Source organism: Cannabis sativa, chromosome 7 (genome assembly GCF_029168945.1).
Source record: "Cannabis sativa cultivar Pink pepper isolate KNU-18-1 chromosome 7, ASM2916894v1, whole genome shotgun sequence".
Taxonomy (NCBI): Eukaryota; Viridiplantae; Streptophyta; class Magnoliopsida; order Rosales; family Cannabaceae; genus Cannabis; species Cannabis sativa.
This window is the reverse complement of record NC_083607.1, coordinates 35890344-35903295: the sequence shown is the minus strand read 5'-3', so window position 1 is coordinate 35903295 and position 12952 is coordinate 35890344. Positions and strand designations below refer to the sequence as shown.

The 12952-nt window shown below is 33.6% G+C and overlaps 1 long non-coding RNA gene across 2 annotated transcripts; it reads left to right on the top strand.

Annotated features, from left to right (window-relative positions):
- The first annotated feature begins 2261 nt into the window (after positions 1-2261).
- Positions 2262-4750, top strand: LOC133039837 (uncharacterized). 2 transcript variants are annotated; one of them, XR_009688765.1, is made up of 3 exons: positions 2336-2511; positions 2595-4376; positions 4454-4750. It is a non-coding gene; the product is annotated as an uncharacterized LOC133039837 (long non-coding RNA). The 2 variants fall into 2 exon arrangements; XR_009688764.1 differs by having other exon boundaries at positions 2262-2511; positions 2595-4750.
- The last annotated feature ends 8202 nt before the right edge of the window (positions 4751-12952 follow it).

Genomic DNA, 12952 nt, shown 5'->3' with positions numbered 1-12952 from the left:
CTCCACAGTTAAGCATGCTTGACCTGAGGTAATTTTAGGATGGGTGACCTCCTGGGAAGTTTTTTCAGGAAGCGTGTGAGTAAGGACAAAGCACGCAGGAAACACTCGTGTTGGTCTGTAGGGTCAGTCATTGGTTCAAGAAGCAGCCAGAGTAACGTACTCGTGTATAAGAGCCAATAGTCTATGGGTGTAAGGACCCAATGGAGGCTTGAAGTGTGGATGTTACTAATGGTATCAAAGCCTTGACCCAGCCGGAAGTGTGGTCGACGAGGGCGTCGGACCCCATAAGGGGGGGGGGGGGTAATTGTGACAGTCAGTAGTCCCGTGATCCGTAAAGGGAAACACCGGGTAAGCTGTGCAATCCCACACCGCCTAGGGAAGGTCAAGTCGGATGATTCTGAGATTGTGTAGGTATGGGACTACATAGTTGAGGAGAGATTAAATGGATTGATTGGTACTACCTACATAAACAAGCTGCATCTTGTTTTTTAGTAGCCCATTACGAAAGAACTCCACAGTTAAGCGTGCTTGACCTGGGGTAATTGTGCGAGTGAGGACAAAGTACGCTGGAAACACTCATTTTAGTCTGTAGGGTCAATCATCAGTCCAAGAAGCAGCCAGAGTGACGTACTCGTGTATAAGAGCCATTAGTCTGTGGGTGTAAGGACCCAATAAAGGCTTGAAGCGGGGACATTACAATGTATCACTAAATTAATGCATAAATAGAGATGCTTTAAAAGTAATTTTGTACTAAACTAAAACTAATAAAGGGTGTGAGTATAAGAGTTTTATTTTATTTTTTTAAGAGATGCATTTAGAAAATGAGGAAAGAAAAAGTAGGTGTCAATAAAAGTAATTCATCCAGTTCAAAACTGAGAAATACTAAAAAAGATTAGTGGGTCCTCGTATCACTCGAAGTGTCATATGGTTATTGATAAAATTTATCCAAACGTCTAATAAACCTAGTGCTTCCAGTGTTTCAAAAGTTGCTGATTTGTTGTCAAAAAGCAGTGGTTGGGATGTTCAGAAGTTGTACGACTTTTTAACAAAGAGACTGTGTCTGCCATTTTAAAAGGTTGGCAACCTACGAGTCAAGATAAAAATAAGTGGATTTAGACTAAGGACAAAAGTGGGTGCTTCTCTTGCAAGTCTACCTATCTGATCCAAGCTTTATAGAGAGTCCTTCATTGTGAGGTTGCCCCCTCTCTCTATAATAAGCTTTGGAATATTAAAATTCTAGAGTGCCATATGGTCCTGTGGTGGTGTATCCTGTCTAATGCTCTACCAGTTCGAGCGATTCTCAATAAGAAATTCCATGTTGAGGATAAGATTTCCCTATTTGTGGGGTTGAGGATTGGCATTTCATTTATGGAGGTCTTCTCCATGGGGTATCTTTCCCATTGTCAGTACTGGTATTCGCGTGTAGGATTGGGTGAAATTCATCTAGGATTGAAAAAACCAAGGCATTAATACTGATGAGGTGTTCCTTTATGCCTCGACTACTATTGATACCATTTGGCGGGTTCGCAATGGTAAGGTACACAATAATAGGCTGGATAATGTAACTCATTGCATTGACTCTATGCGTACATCTTATGCAGAGTATTGTGGTTACATCTTTCTCTCTCCCTCCCCGACAGTGTGGTGGATGTTTGGCGCCCTCCTCTCTAGGATTGGCTCAAACTAAATTGTGATGTTAGAGTTGGTTAGGAGAGCATGTGTATCGCTGTGGTAGCAAGGAACCACCTTGATGAGGTGGTTTGGGTTAGAACAAAACTTTTAGAGTTTGTTGATGCTCTGGCTAGGTTAGTGACTGCTTGATGTTTAGCGTTAGAAGTGGCGAAAGCGAAAGGCCACAAGTTTATTATGGTGGAGAGCGACTCTAGGGTATTTATCAACACTCTCTCTGGAAAGGATTCCTCTTGGATTCTTTTGAACTATGTTTCGTTTTGTAATAGCACCTTTTCTTTTTTTGACAGTTGCTTTTTATCTTGTATTAATAGCACTTGTAATTTTGTAGCCCATAATGTGGTAAAGTGAGTGTTCACCCACTATCGGTATGGTTGCTTACTTCTAAATTTCATACATGCGAACTTATTTTATAATGACTGCGAGGTCTAATCCTTTTTATTTTTGCATGTTTGTTTTTCAAAATATATTTATATATATAGGGGATGGCTGTTGTCACGCATGGGTTTTTTGAGTGACTAGTGCCGCACACGTTTATAGTCGTTAGATTATCTTAATTGTGATCTAAAGGCTGATATTAGATACCCCATATATCATTTTTTATATAATATTTAATTTGATAAATAGAGGGATATTTGACTTGAAAATTGGAAGTGTAAGCAGTTGCAAACTTTTTGATTTCCGCGTCCATTTATTAAAGTGAAGGAAACTTTTTCAGCTCTAAAGAACTTCACTTTCACAAACTAAAAAAAAAAAATCAAAAACAAGCTCCAAAAATCTCAAACTTCAGTTCTCTTTCATTGTTTGAAGATCATTACCAAGGTATTTTAGTGTTTTTATTTTCATTTTCGTGTTCTTATAATTAGTTCTTTTTAGGGTTTTAAACCTCCTTTATTACATCTCAGAGGGTATCGCCACTGGAGAAGCTCACAAAGAAAGAGATCGAAGAAGATTTCATCTCTCTATTAGGTCACAAACCTCCTCGTCGACCCAAGAAGCGACCAAGGAACGTTCAGAGGAAATTGCATGTAAGTCAAATGTTCTCAATGTGGTTTGCCTACATATTAATTGTTTTAGTTTTCTAGTCTCAAAATTGTAGAGTTTGGAGGGAATCTAGTTGAAAAATCAAGTATTTTGATGTCATACTTAATGTGTATTTCATAGTGAAGCTTTTGGGTTTTTCAAATGAAGTAATATACTCTACGTTTACTTGTATTAGGGTGTAATTTACAAGGCTGGAATCTTTCATATAATGTTAGCCTCATCACATATGTGTTTTTAGGAATGTTTAATTATAACTGATGTCGAGATAATGATTATAATAGTTTCTAATTAAATTGACTCAAAATAGACAAATTGTAAAAGGATTATACTAGAATCTGTCGTCCCCATCATGATTTCAATATTTATAAGGTTCGACTTTATTACGTTGTTAGTGGAGGAACTGTGTTAATGAGGGTTCATTCAGAGCCTTTACTAGAGTCTGAAAGCTTAATCTTAACATAGTAATCTTGGGGAAGAAGCCTATTCATCAATAGATTTTGTTGTAACACTATTCTCATATTTTTTTGTTCTTTTTTTTTTTAACTTATATTTTGGTTAGATCATTCATGGCCTTTGTATTCCCTTCTCGGTCAAGTTTTTATTCTCATACTTCGTGTTGGTGTCTTTTTGGTAAAAACTGTTTGCTGTGGATTATTTTATTCTATACATGATTTTATTGCTAAAAGTGCTATTACTCCATAATGTTCTGTGTCTTCTTAAGAGGCTGCTGAGGCTTATTGGAAGGGTATACTGAGAATTTATAAGAAAAAACTTTGATTCTTATACTATAATAAATAAACACCCTTGTAAATGATTGAATATTAGTCTATATAAGAACAAGCTTTGATTCTAATAAGCCTGTTCTTCTTGCCTCTAATATAAAATTTGAGTTGACTTTGATAGATTTCATTCAGGTACTGATTTATTTAGAAAATGTTAATAGATTTGTATGTGCAATAGAGCTATATGAACAATAATATTATAATTTTTAGAATAAATAGTATTTTTGCCTCCCAAACTTTTTACCCTATCAAATTTTGCCCCTAATATATACTGCTTGTTACGGATAGTCCTCAAATTATAACGAATGCAGAAATGTAGTCCTTCCGTTCACTTTTGTTTATTTTTGCCGTTTATTGACTTATATGCCAGTATCATTTTAAATAAAAAATGATGTGGCAAGACATGTGGATATTAATTTTAGGTGATGTGGCTATTTTAATGTAACTTAAATATTTTTTTTGTTTTTTTTTATATTAATGAATTAAAACAACAAATTAAATAAAATTATTTTAAAAAGATAACTATAAACCCTCAAACCCTAGCTGCCCTTTCCTATTTCCTCTCTCTTCTTCACGCCTTCTTCACGCACGGTTGTGTTCTTCAACCTGCTGAACTTTTTTTCAGAAAAAAATTGGATAGATAAAATCTGGGCTTCAAGCACGACGATCTTCACGCCCGTGTTCTTCCCTTTCAATTTTTTAATGTCTTCATCATCTTATTCTTATAAAAGTGGAGATAGATCTATGAATATGTATGAATGGAGACCACTGGAGTGTAAATGTGGTTTAGAATGTGTTGAACGGACTTCTTTGACAAAAGATAATCCAAGGAGAAGGTTTTTTGGGTGTCCAAGATGGAAGGTTTGTTTAATTTTTTTTTTTTGGATATTATTTTAGTATTGAAAATTTGTTAATGGGTTTTTGTTTGGTTTTAATAGAGTAATGTTCAGATTGGGTGCCGTTTTTCAAAATGGATTGACCCACCAACTCCAAGGAATGATATAAATTTGGTTAAAAGGCTAGAGATGATTGAGAAGAATGTAATGGCACTGCAAAATCATGTTGAAAAATCTGATGAAGAAATTAGAAGATTGAAGAAATATTTCAAATTTGCCATATATGTTGTTCTTGCAATTTTGTTGTGTTCTTATTTTTATTAGATTTGTTAAATATTTTTTTTAATATTGTACTCTTGACAAACTAGAATGAAGATGTAATTTTTTTTTTGTTTGATACATTGTTGTTGTTGAGATTAATTCTGGTTTTTGGGTGAGATTTTTAATCTTTAAAAATTATGAAAGACTAACCTATATATGTATGTGTATATCAAAGATGAGTTGTGAACTTTGCAATAAATTTACTAAGAATAACACCAATTAAAATCTGATGTTATTTAGAAACCTATTTTTTTTTTTTAATAAAGAATTACTTATTTTCATATGAAACTAGAGAGTGAGAAATAAAGAGGAAATAAAATGAAGACTTTTCACTATTCTGTTAGTGTATTTGACATGAAATTTCATTAATTTCTGCGATATAAATACCAATTACATCTCAAAATATCAAAACAAACTGAATCCTCCATGATAAACCTCTATGATAAAATTGTACTTAGAAATAGATGTTCATGTTACCACATGACAATTTTCAACAAATTCCCATAACTAAAATAACCTGTCTAGCAGAACAACATTACAAGTCCAGTTACATTTCATAAAAGATGTAACTTTTGGCTTTACAAAGAAAGTTATTTGACATGAAATTTTGTTAATTTCTGCCATATAGGCACCAATTACTTCTCAAAATATTGTAGGTTGATGCTTTTATATGACATCCATAATACTCAAAATACTACATAATATACTTCTCAAAATACTATTCAAAATACTACTCAAAATACTTCTCCACTAGTCTTTGATGTTGTTTGCATAGTCCATAATCCCTCAGTAAGTTAGTGCAATTTGTTGGGGTGTCCTTTGCTGCAATGAACGACAAAATGTGATTATTAATGCACAAACAGTTGGAAAAGTTTGAAATGAATGATTATTTGAGAGGACTTTGATATTGTACCATTGTTGCTGAGTTGCTTGGTTGCGAAGAAGGTGTGATAGTTGCTGAACTTATTGATTGATGAGGTGTAGGATCAGTATTTCTAGCGTAGTGTCCAGGGTCTTCAAGTGGTGTGTCAATAACCTATGAGTATCAATAAACATTAAAAGCAAATCAGTATAAACACACACACACACACACACACACACACACACACACACACACACACACACACACACACACACACACACACACACACACACACTATTCAAATCTGCCAACAATCTCAACACACATACACAATATAAAGTAAGTTCTTTTTATAATAGTTAAAACCTCAAAAGGAAATAGCTAAGAAATTTTTAGACATCAGGACCTAGTTAACCTTAACAAATGAGTGTTTACTGCTAAACTAAATTACAAATAAAACTCAAGTTCTCTATTTTATGGTATTTTGGACTGGAGGTTGTGGGATTTGGAAGGTGTAATCTAATTTATAGTTCGTATTTATAAGAGCATATGGATTGTCAGGTTTACAACTTTGAGCATGGATTATTATTGTTTATTGCTTTCACATAGAATATTGCTTTCAACATTCTAACTTCTAACACATCAAGCAATTGCATTCGCATATAGCAAAATATTCTTGCAATTTGTGTGTTTGGAATTTTAATATTTTCTCCTGATGGTACAATTTAGTAAAATAATTTTGTAAGATGATTTCAGCCTAAGCTACAAGACAAACAAACTCAATCTTTGGGTATTTGATTACTATTAACATTTTGGGTATAGCATCAATCAGGTGGGTTTAAATTGACTGATGAAAATAAAATGTTACGTTGTTTAATAAATTTGATGAAACTCATAGAGAATAAATCTATGGAGATTTATCCAACCACACAGGATGATACAAAAGCTGTAGCAACACTTTACCAACTTCTGGTTTTCCTTCCTCTTATACTACATACACACTCAAAAACATTACTAACACCACAAACATAATAATCTATGTAGAGCGAGGCAATTTGAATACCTGGGGTGGAACAAGTGTGCTGGAATTGAATTTAAATTTCATTAATTCTTTTATATGATCAAGATAAGCTTATCAACACTGATTCATTAGAATTGCCATATCTTTAATGGAATCCATTACTATATCAAACAACACCCAAAGTATTAAATTTATGAACCAAAAGTAAAATCAGCAAAATCAGCAACATCCGATGGTAGGGACTCACTTAATGGTTTCCAAAGTTATGGCCCAATGACAGATTAAGAAGAGTATTAACAATATTATTACCTTGTTCTTGTTGTTTGTATTGCAAGTCCTGAAATTATGACCCTCTTTCCTGCAGCCAGAACATCTCATCTTATGGAATCTCTTCCTAAGTTTCTTGGCACTTGGTGCAGCAACATGATCTAATTCAATTGCAAGTCAATGACATTAGGAAGAGTATTAATAATGTTATTACCTGGTGCAGCAACATCATCCAATTAAATTCTCCTATTTTTTTTTTGGCCTGCCTGGTTGTACTTTTCCAACAGGCTTGATTAGTTCTACCTTCCCAGTCCTTGGCCATTCATCTTGATTTCTTAATGGATAGATTTGTGGGGAGTATGCTTTCATGTAGTATTCCTTAGTGTACCACTTGCTAACATACTTCTCTGGATCCTCTCAATTACACCAAATGGCAGCAATGGCATGACTACAAGGAATCCCATTTAATTCCCACTTTCTGGGAAAACAAATCCAGTGATTCAAATCCACCGAAAACATGCTACAATACATGTTCTCCACTTGGTAAACCAAATTTCCTGAAAGTGTTGGCAAATGACCCCCTGCGTCAATCTTGTTCTTCTCGAGTTATTCTGAAACTTTTGGTGCTATGTTAGACGACCACATGACTACAGAGCGTCTATTTTTAGAAAGTCTTTCCATTAAGTACATTCGAATCCTCTCAAGCATAGACAAGATGGGCTTATCTCTAGCCGCCAATATGGACTTGGTGCCATTAAATCTTTCACACATGTTATTGACAAGTATATCACATTTAGGAGTGCTCCTAAAGTGTGATCTGCTCCAATGTTATGGTCCCGCATCCATCAACCACTTGTAGGCTTCCTCATTCAACACTTTGATCTCTTCCATCAAAAGTTCAAATCTTCGAACAGTGGACTCTCTAGCAGCCTTCTGTTGGAAATTATTTTACCAGGATCTTAGATCTACTCACAAGTATGTTGATTAACACCCTAAATATGAACTTTCTAAAACGATGAAATAAACACATATAAAGTTTAGTAAACCTTACATTGGGTGCAGCGGAATATAATGACTCCTTCCGTTCAGATATCTAGCCCTTGATTCCTTTCTATAGCAGAGCATTATCAATATCTGAACCTGGATCTCTTTCTCTGATTCTTTAGTGTTGAAACTCCTTCTTGCTGAAAGTCTTTCTTCACGATCTTCCTCACTATGGTTGAGGTATCACTTGCTGTGTGTGGGCACTCACTCATTCACTCAAGGAATTCGAAATATTGAAGAAGAAAAGAAGAGGGAAGTGGCGACTAAAGATAGGGAGAGAGAGAGAGAGGCTCAGTTTTTTTCTGAATCAGAAGTGTAATTTTCCTGAAGCCTTCACTATCTATTTATAGCATTCCACTAGGGTTAGGTTTGAATTATTTGGCATTAAAATAATGAAAATATCAGTTTAAATTCCCTACAAAAGTGGCCGGCCCTATACAAGTGGATTTGGGCCTCACTTTTTGCAATTTTGCAGTTTTATCTTTTCCGCATCTAATTTTCTCAAAAATACCAATTTTCTAATTCAACCATTTAAATGCCAATTCTAACTATTTAATAACTATAAATAATTATCAAATAATATTGTCATTTATCATATTTATTAATTGAACCATACAAAGTATCATAATTAACAAATATGCCCCTAAAACTCTTTCTTTACAATTTCGCCCTTACTTAGTGAAAAATTCACAAATAGACATAGTCTAATTTGAGAATTATAATTGATTAATCAAAACCAATTATATGAGTCTTACAAGCAATATTATCTCAACTAGTGCGGGGACCATGGGTCTATATAACCGAGCTTCCAATGAGTAGATCAAGAATTTATTACTGAAATTCACTAACTTATTAATTCTTCGTTGAATCCTCGCATAGAACTTAGAATTGCACTCTCAGTATATAGAATGCTCTATATGTTCCACCATATAGACACATCATTAGTTATCCATTGTTATAATCCTAATTTGATCAATGATCCTCTATAAGAATGATCTACACTGTAAAGGGATTAGATTACCGTTACACCCTACAATGTATTTAATCCTTAAAACACTTAACCCCGTATAAATGATATTTCAGCTTATGTGAAATGAGATCTCCACCATTTATTTTCGTTTGGTCAAGCTCGAAGGAGATCATCCTTTACTTACTATTCGCCAGATAGAAGTTATAGATTCCATGTTTATGTTAGCGCTCCCACTCAATTGCACTACCGTGTTCCCAAAATGTACGTATCACTCTGACCTAAAAGTAGGCTTAACTAACAAAGCAAAGAACACGAATAGCCTCTTCAGATTCAGCCTAATCATAACAGGATTAAGATCATTTGATCTAGGATCAACTAGGCGATATTGACTTGAATAGATATTACGGTAAGTTTAATAAATCTAAGTCAAAGTTCAATATCGGTCCCTTCCGATGCATACTCCATGCATCCAACCTGAGCTTTACTTTAACTAATGCTCTGGAAAGAACATAGCACTTCTCCTAATGCAAGTAAACTCTTGTTGTAGATTATCATATCAGTAAAACCTTGTGTCTGATAAATCTAGGAAACTTTATTCACATAGTCATGTTTACTTTCCAATGTGTTGACAGCACAATAAACAGGATCAAGTATGTGAAAAGGGTTTCAGAAGAATTCATACATTATGTACATATAATCATGAAATAAATCATGTGAACCATGCAACATTAAATGTAATTTCTGATCTATATTAATAAGTAAATCTGATTATATTGAAATGAGTTTTATTTAGGGCATAAAACCCAACAAACTCCCACTTGCACTAATATAAAACAAAAAGTGCGTTTCAAATAATCTCAACACCTTGATATACAAATCAAGTGTAGTAGTAGTAAACTCCTCGTAATAGGATCTGAAAGGTTGAATTAACCACAACCTTTTCTCCACCATTACTCTTCCTTAATCACAAAATCATTGATAATGTGAAATTCCTCTCTATATGTCTACTCTCTTGGGATACTGGATTCTATACATACCTTTGGCAACTACTTTTCGTTAATCAGGAAATTAACACTAGTAGTTAAGGCAATTTGGAATGGTGCCAAAGATGTATAGAACTTTCCTTAGACTGAATAAGTACCTTTCCTACAACTTTAACATTCAGTCTCTCTCTGATAGACCTAGAGACTTCAGATAGGTTTTTACACTTCTCCAAAATCACTATTCCACCCCCAGAGTAATCACCATCTTATCAAAAAGATTTTCTATCACAAAGGCAAATTTCGAAATCTGATATGGTGTAGTCTAAGAGTTTTAAACACACCCTTATAGACTAACATATAGTTCCTCTTCTTTATCTTAAGATTTACTTGATTGTCTTCCAATGTTCTTCTCCTGGATTAATCTGATACCTACTCATTACTCCCACTCAACAGCAGGTGTCTGGTCTAAGGCATACAAAAGCATATCTAAGACCTCTCACTGTTGATATAAGAAATTCTTTCATGGCTTTATCTTTTCTGGAATAGTTGAGACTTTTCCTTAGATAAATAAAATCTATGCCTAGAAGTCGAGAAGCTTCTATAGATTGCCATTAGAAAGAAAATGCTTCAGCATCTTACTAAAGTAAGTTGCTTGCATTAGAGTAAGTAATTACCAGGTATACCACAAGCCATAGGTTTAGATAAACTCAAACCTATAATACTAGGAACAGGAAGTTTGTTAAGTCCATAGAATAGACTTATAAACAAAAATTTCATTTTATGTCCTTGTAATAGAAAAATTTAGGTTATTCCATGTGAATGGATTAAACCATAGTTCTATTGGCTTTTCTTCTTAGTTTCCTATCTTGACAATCCATTACTTGTTTAAACTCACAATGGATTTTAAATCACTAGTGTCTCCCAAGTCATAAGAAGGTGAGTTCCAAGAAAGTCTCCCACTACGACAAGGTACCGTGAATTATGTCTAAGAAAACTAAATGGTATTAACCTCTTTGGTTGTGACAAGACAACAGAGGCAGTGGGATCATCATATGTCAAATTAAATTTCTCCTTTATATGCTACTTTATTTTCGGACTTAGTCATTATTTGAGAAAAGTAGTATTTGTTTGAACAAACACTTTCTTATCTTTTGACTATGGGATGGTCCACCCCTAATCACTTAGAATAGCTAACAAACTATGGTTAACAGTTCTAGCTTTTCTTAAGATTTTGATTAGGTCATCCATGAATCTAGTAATTATTTACATTAAGTATACAGCCATTACATCATTCTGAAATTGTATTACCATAGAAGGAATTAGGCAACGACTAGTAACTAATCGTCAATATGCAAATCAAAATTTCTGGGGAGGTAAGTTTGGATATAATTCAAAAATCAATTTAATGATCTTTGAACTGCATATCTACTAACTATTTCTCCACCCCTATCAGTTCGCAAGATCTTTAACCACTTACCTTAATGGTTTTAACCATTGCTAGAAATTAATGAAATTTTTAAACATTTCAAATTTCTTGCTAAAAGGTATAATCTAGAGTTATCGTTTTAAGAATACAAAGAAAAACTCATATCCACCCCTGAATGTACATCCATCTGCGAATGAGATGAACTACTTTCAGTGGATATAGGCATATTAACTCTTTGCAGAGATTGATCTTGTCAAATCCACTATGAACAAGATAAATGCCATAGATTAAAAATATGGTAGTGTCTTTTGATGACTTAGGTTTAGTTACATCAAAGAATTCTTAGAATAGTGCAAGTGGATCCTGGTCACAGAATACCTAACTCATATTCCATACAGTTTGAATCCATTAATAGAAGATGGATATAAAACACTTGTGAAGGTGTAACTGTATTGCATCCTGGAATTAGAAATATAAGAAAATTTCTGTTTGGAATCTAAAATTAAAGTCAAAGACTTAAATTCAACCAAATATAATGAGTAATTCTTTCTTGGACCACCACTACTAATATAACTCTAAGTGTGATTTGCCCATACAAGTAGGAGATTTCTAAGATTGAGGTATTATATCAATTGGGAATAGAATTTCGGGATTATAATCATATGCGTCATTTAATTTCTTAAGAGAAAATATAATGGCATGAAATGATTTATAGACCATTCATCCAATGATATGTTATTGAGCTTTTCGAAATGAATAAGCTAAGAGGAATTAGGATAATTTCGTTGTTTAAATAAGATTTCAACAATGCTTCGATTAGCGAAAGTCAAAGTAATCTTATTTATATAATCTTCTTGTTTCATATCGTAAAAATACTAGTCTAAGGTTTCATCAATTGATGAACAGCTAGATGTCGCATATACAATATTTATCTTTCGAGATCTAACACTATTATGTATGTCTAATGGTGAAAATCCACTAGGGATTTATCTCATTAGATAAACAAACCAAGTTAGACCAACAACGAAGATTCGAAATTAAACTACAACTTAATAACAGAAAATAACATGGTTCAATATAAATTCATACACAATTCAGAAATTATTAAACATATAGCAAGTAGGAATGACAAGTGAAAATACTAAAACATACAATCCTAAATAATTTCCTAGGTTTTCAACAAACTGATATCAGTGTCCCGTTTAGGCGAGAGTCAAAGCTACCATTCATTGAATAGAGTTGTCAACTCATCTAAAATGTTAAACATTCTGGCAACCTTTTATTCGATCAAGATTGGAATTCAGCGTTGTCCCGTTTAGGCGAGAGTCAAGGCAATTCTATCTTATGAGCTTCCACCATTGTTTCATAATTTGCAAGTCAAATATGGTCGCCACCATTAGGGTGATCCATACCATATAAAACACTTACAAACTACTTATCTTTCGAGATTAAACGGTGTGAAATTGCTAATGAACGTTCCTCCATTAGGGAGGATTACTCACTAAGACAAACACGATGTAAAACCAACAATAGAGATCGAATATCTTAATAATAAAGCTCATTATTTAGAGAGAGTTGTATTTTCTTTGATTCTCATTATTTTATCTATTTATTTTAAATATATATTTATTTAATTCAAATTTCCAATTTAGAATGAAGAATTCTAAATATAAATTTTAATTTAATATTTATAAATTTTACTTAGAT